Source organism: Rhododendron vialii, chromosome 1a (genome assembly GCF_030253575.1).
Source record: "Rhododendron vialii isolate Sample 1 chromosome 1a, ASM3025357v1".
NCBI classification, from domain to species: domain Eukaryota; kingdom Viridiplantae; phylum Streptophyta; class Magnoliopsida; order Ericales; family Ericaceae; genus Rhododendron; species Rhododendron vialii.
Window position 1 is genome coordinate 18,533,883 of NC_080557.1, and position 6,952 is coordinate 18,540,834.

Here is a 6,952-nt window from a genome sequence, read left to right on the forward strand (position 1 = left end):
ATCAAATTTGAATAATCAAAACTTGTCATATCACCATTTCAATTGATAAAAATCTAAAAATTGTGAACATAGAAAATAATTTTTTAAAAATAGGCTTCAAACTAATAAAAATAGGTTATTAGAAAAAGAGAAAATAGTTTTTTGAAAACTTTGATTTTAAAAAAAAGTTTTCAGGAAAAAGTTAAAAAGAAAAAAAGAAAACAGTTTTCGAATAAAAAAAAAGTTTTTGAAAAAAAAATTAATAAAAAATAGTTTTTGCAAAAATAAATAAATAACAGTTTTTAAATAAAAAACAGTTTTTGCAAAAAAATAGAAACTTGTTTTAAAAGTAATTTTCTTATAAATATGTTGAAAATGGAAGAGAGAGAAGATTTTTGTGTTATGATGGTGTACTTGATTGAGGAAATGTGGGGACAACTAAATTTGATTATTGACAAAAAGTTGCTAGTTTTGATTATCCAATGGTCAAAATTTGATGAATTGCTAAGTTTGATTATTCCACTGTGAGGTCTTTTTTGAGCAAATATTGCTAACTTTAACAACATTTTAATTTTGATTATACCACTGTGGATGTTCTTAAACTCAATTGTAGCTTGAACCAGACAAATCAGTTAATGGAAGCCAACCTTTGCACTCGTGAATCTGAATGGTGTGTTTCTTATCAATCTATCTATCTATCTATCTACTTCTATATCTTATGTAAATGTGTTTGAATTTCATAAGCCTCCAAACTCCAATTTCTAATTTTCAGAATTTTTAATTTTTGTAAAACACAAAAAAAAAAAACCCACATACACCTGCCGCACCACAAGCCAATAACTGATGAATCCAACTCCCAAAGGAGGGAAAAAAAAAAAAAAAACAAAAGAACACTCCCACGCCCGCTGTCAACTCCCACGGGCCATGTCCCATGCCACACGTTTACCTATTTACAACTGCAAAACTTTGAATTTTCGATTCATTGGATTGATCGCATCCCTTCTTTTAATATTGTTTGTAACGCCTCGAACATTCGGAGATATTAAAAAAAATTTGAAAAGAGGTTTCTAATTAGTTTCCATTTTGAAGCGTTTAAAATTTCCAAAGTTTTGTCAATTCCAATCAGATCACGACGTATCAACCTTACAATATTTTACCAAATTCTCTTGCTTTACAATATTTAAATAATTAATTTAAATTACAGAGCAACTAAGGGTGTAACTAGAGTTCGATAACTTCTTCTTCGGTCATCGTCAAATTCTTCTTCGCGTATGGCCCTTTTGCTCCGTCTTCAATATATACCTGGCGTTCAAGCTACCAGGGCAACATAGTACTGTTAGCAATGACGCTTAATGGCCAAAACTCACCCAAAACCCATAACTTACAAACAATGACATGTACAATATAGTTAAAGTAAGAACAATTAAAGTAGCAAGCGATCAATTTCAATTACTAGCCTTTAGCTTAGTGAAATCTAGAATCTCAACCCTTGAGAAAAATCTTCCCATGTTAACCACTAGAACTATGGCCATTTGTGATACTACTCCCCCTTGCTTGCTCTAACCGGGAGCCCCGATGAAACGGCCTAAGTTATTTACTTAGTTGGAGTCATCGACCGCCTCGTAAGGATGAATTCCCCAAGGAACTAACCGTAACCACTGAGCCCACAAGGAACTAACCGTAACCTTGGGAGTATATAGACCATAACCTGATAGTATAATACATATCACCCTTTTATCTTCTATTCAAAAAGAGCGATCACGCAATGCCATATCCTAAGGTTTCAAATTGACAATCAAATGCCATACCCTGGCTTCATTTTTCTTCTCCCAAACTGGATTCTGTGGATAACCGCCAACAGATCCGGATTCATTGGATAACCTCCAAGAATCCCATTTAAACATAATTCCTTTGGCTAACCGCCAATCACATCATCTCCTATCTTCCGATTTCCTTTAACTTAAAAATCGTCTATGTTATCTTCTATCTATGTTCACCAATCCCCAGTGAACCTAATGTCCATTCTAAGTTCTCAAGAAATAGAGTAAATAACAATCCATCATTACAATTCATGGAATTAAATCATGTCTTTGGAAGTAAATCTATCTAACAAATAACCATAATACAAATGAAGGCAGATCATTGAACATTCCAATTAGTTCGGTTATTAGGCCAGTCATTAGTCAAGTTTTATAACATGGTCAATCAAGACCAGAAAATAGGCAGTTAAAACATTATCAGATTAGCCTCAAACATGCGACTTCATCAAACCCTCAAGTCGTCTTCCCATGTTCACTGTTTCTTTTTCTCTTATAACTTCCACATACGTAACTCTTCGTTATTCACGTAATACATATATGCAATATACAAATACTAACTTAACCATAGGAAGAACTAGTAATCAACATAACTTAACGCAAGACTAGTTGTTAAACACATAATCCATCCACTTGGTGTTTTCTGTCCAAAACACAAATAAATCATCGAACCATTCAATATATACCAGCAACAAATATATACGTAGGGAGATAAGTTTTAACCACCTCTCCTCCCGTAGAGCAAGCAGTAGTTTGAAGAAAAGAAACGGAGTGAATCGGCGGTTCGGTAGTTACTCAATTGCGACGGCGTGGTAGGCTGTTATATGGAGCTAAAACGGGGCGGTATTTGGGTTGTTTCGGAGCTGGAATGGAACTGGTTTTGCGGCTCATTCACCGAGCTGTTTCGGAGCAGAATCAAGCTATTTTTGGAGGGAAAACAGAGTTGTGTTTGAGGTGCAATGGAGCCGGAAAAATAGAAGCTGAAATGGGTTGGTTTGGTGCTGATTGAGTGGTGATGATCAGAATGGGAAACAAACGGAGTTGAGGTTAAGGAATTTCCATGGTCTCTCTCTTCTCACTCTCTCTCTGCCGAGTGGTGTGTATAGCCTGGGAACTGTTGGATTAACTACTGTAAAAACAAGAATGGATTACCTCAAAATTCTGGTATTGAAAAATAGAATACCAAATTGTAGAATGACGTATGGGTTGAGTTGCGGACTGGGTCGCTTTCTTTAAGACGTTTCGCGGCTCTGCCCAGATTGTGCAAGCAATTCGTCAATGCCCCGCCATCGCCAGGATAAATCAGCCCAGAATTCACCACCTCTGCTCAACCTTCTCTGCACTGAAGAAAACCGAAAACAAAACACACAATCGACCTATTGGTCGAACTCAGAAAAACAATCTTGGGGGTGAAGAGAGAGTTGTTTTTTTCGTATAGAAACCATTTCCGAAATGCTGTATTTATAGGTGCAGGAGGAGCCGGCTGTGGTGTTGGTTTTGAAAAACAAATCAGATATCCAATCACAATCATTTCCTTTGATTTAGCACATGTTTTTTACACGTTCTTAACCAGCAAGAATTTCCATTATGAAAAAGATGTGATTGACTGAAAATTTTGTAACCAAAAATATTTTCAGAATTTTAGCAAAACGTGGGCTTTATCATAGTACGTGCACGAGGCTCAAATCCCGGATTTTTGCACCCCCTGCGCGCGAATAACTCGTGACGCACACCCGGTTAACTGGTTTCCGAATCAGTTTTCCAAATTGCTGCCCATTTTCCTGAGCACGCGAGACCTCTCCTTGGGTCCTCATTCACAAACCCACTAGTGTGCAAAGTCGTTTAAAGTGGATAGAAGTTTTCTGACTAGCCAATGTCGGACTAGAGAAAAACACAATGTTTTACAAATACCTAAGTTCCAACAATCCCCTACTTGTATTTTTAAAACAAAATATTTGAGCAAAGGTATAAAGCTGTGCATAAGTAAAGGTGTCTTTCGACTTGTACCATTACATAGTGATAATGCTTCAGATAGTAACTAGAGTGACTTGTGATCTTGAACTCTAAGTTTGAGAGCACTACACACACAACTCTACTAATGTGTAATGTTTCAAGCCAGCACTTTACAGCCATGTGCTTATATCCCAGTTTCATGAATGACCTAGAGAATTTGCCCAAATTCTCCCGAGAAGCGGCCACACTTCAACATTCATATAGGTGAGTCTATCAAGAGTACTCCTGTAGTCTAGGTACTCCACTCCACATAGAGCTATAGAACTCATTAAGTGTTAAAAGTAACACAACCTCTTTCGCTACAGGATGTCATGCTTCTTAGGGATGGACTTGGAGTATAACTCCTCATAGCATGATTCTTACCATATCACCATGTGACTCGTTTTTCCTTTTGAACCTATTTCTTGAGATCTCCAGTCTATAGGTTGGGTATCCATCACAAGTGACTCATTTCTCAATGGGCTTTAGCCCCATCCCTTTCGAGGTGTTCCACACCTTCTCCTGAGCTAATCCTTTCGTCAAAGGATCAGCCAGGTTCTCAGCTGACCGTACATAATCCACTCTAACAGCCCCCTTTAGTAAGCAACTCTTTAACTGTGCTGTGCTTACGACGTATTTGTCGTTTCTTATCGTTGTAAATATGGTTCTGAACTTTTGCAATAGCCGCGGTACTATCACAATGGATTAGTATGGCCGATACCGATTTTTCCCATAAGGGAATCTCTGACAGGAGGTTTCTCAACCAAGCTGCCTCCTCACTAGCCACAGCTAGCGCTATCATCTCAGACTCCATAGTGGATTGTGCCAAAATTGTTTGTTTCTTGGACTTCCAAGAGACTGTACCTCCTGCTATGTTAAACATATAGTCATATACCCACTAGTTGCTTTGGAGTCATTCGAAAGGGTGTTCCAATCAGCATCACTGTATCCCTCTAGAATAGCGGGAAACTTCTGATAGTGTAATCCAAGGTTCATGGTTCTTTTCAGATACCACATGAGTCTCTCAATAGCAAACCAATGCTCCATTAATTCATGGCCTGCTAGTAAACCTGCATAATACCCCCACTGCATAAGCAATTTCTGGACTCGTGCAATCACAAGCATAACGAAGACTTCCAATGATGCTAGCATACTCAGATTGTCTAACACTATCTCTAGTGTTCTTAAACAATTTAATACTAGGATCAAAAGGAGTGCAAGCAGGTTTACGGTCAAAATAATTGTATTTCTTCAAGATCTTTTCAATATAATGTGACTAATCAAGAGAAATTCCATTTGCAGATTTAGTAACTTTAACTCCAAGGATTACACTAGCCTCACCCAAATCCTTCATGTCAAAATTTTGGCTAAGCACTAATTTGGTTTCATTCACGACAAATAAGCAAGAGCCAAATATCAGAAGGTCATCTACATACAAATAGATAATGGTGCATGCATGATTATCAGACTTGTAATATATGCATTTATCACTCTCATTGACTTTGAAACCATTTGAAACAATTAGATTGTCAAACTTTTCATGCCACTGCTTTGGAGCTTATTTAAGGCCATAAAGAGATTTAACTAATCTACACACCTTGTGTTCTTGACCATGGACAACAAATCCCTCGGGTTGATCCATATAAATCTCTGCTTCTAAGTCTCCATTTAAAAAAGCAGTTTTAACGTCCATTTGATGTACAACTAAGTTATGAACAACAACTATGGCAATCAAGACTCAGATAGAAGTAATCCTTGTCACAGGAGAGTAGGTATCAAAAAAATCTATGTTCTTCCTTTGCCTATATCCCTTAGCTACGAGTCTAGCTTTATATTTATCCACAGAACCATCAGGTTTCAATTTCTTTTTAAGCACCCATTTGCAACCTATAGCTTTGTAGCCCTGTGGTAGGTCTACTAATTCCTAAGTTCTATTGGACTCCAACGAGTCCATTTCGTCATTTATGGCTTCTTGCCAAAAATCAGCGTCTGGGGAAGTCAAGGCCTCATTAACAGTATTGGGGTCCTCTTCTAAAGAGAATGCAAAGTCAGGACCAAAGTCCTTCGCGATTCAAGCTCTCTTGCTCCTCCTTGGTTCGATCTCAGTGTCCCTAGAGTTCTCATTTCTAGGTTCTTCTAATCTAGGCACACTACTACTAGATTCAGTGCCCCCACTATTTCTAGATTTAAAAGGGAATTTTTCTTCGAAAAAATCAGCATCTATAGATTCTACGATCACCTTATTGTTAATATCGAAGAATTTATATGTTTTACTATTCACAGCATAACCAATAAAAACGGATTCATAAGCTCTACTCGCAAGTTTTGACCTTTTTGGGTCAGGAATACGAACATATGCTAAACAGCCCCAAACTTTAAAATATGACACATTGGGCTTCTTGTTTTTCCACAATTCATAAGGTGAAATTAAGGACTTAGAATTAGGAATTCTATTCAGCACATAACATACAGTCAATAAAATTTCACCCCACCAATGTGAAGCTGCATCCGAACTAAGCATAATCGCAACTACAAGTTCACATAAAGTTCGATTCTTGCGTTCTGCTTTTCCATTCATTTCGGGTGAATATGGAGCAGTTTTCTCATGTATTATACCAGTAGAGTTGTAAAATGCAATGAACTCATTCGAATCATACTCAGTGCCTCTATCACTATGAAGTCTCTTAATCTTTCTATTAAACTGGTTCTCAACCTCATTAAGAAAGATTTTAAACATATCAAATGCTTCACTCTTATGTTTCATCAAATAAACAGAGGTATAGTTTGAATGATCATCAATAAATGTGATAAAAGTATTGATGTCCATTTCTAGTGAGAACTCCATCTAATTCACACATATCAAAATGGATCAAATCTAGCAATTCGGTTTCCTTAAAAGTTGATTTATGAGGTTTCTTTTTGATCTTAGCCTTGCTACATGATTTACATTTTTCAAAATCTTTTAAGGAAATATTAGGGATAAAACCTAAGTTGCTCATATTCTTAATCAGTTTCTTGTTAACATGACAAAGTCTAGCATGCCACATATTAACAGAACAAACGATGTAAGAAGAAGATGCACTTTTATTCATATCAATAGTAAGCTTAAACATGCCATCAGATGCATAACTCTTTCCAACAAACATGCCATTTTTAGTAAGAGT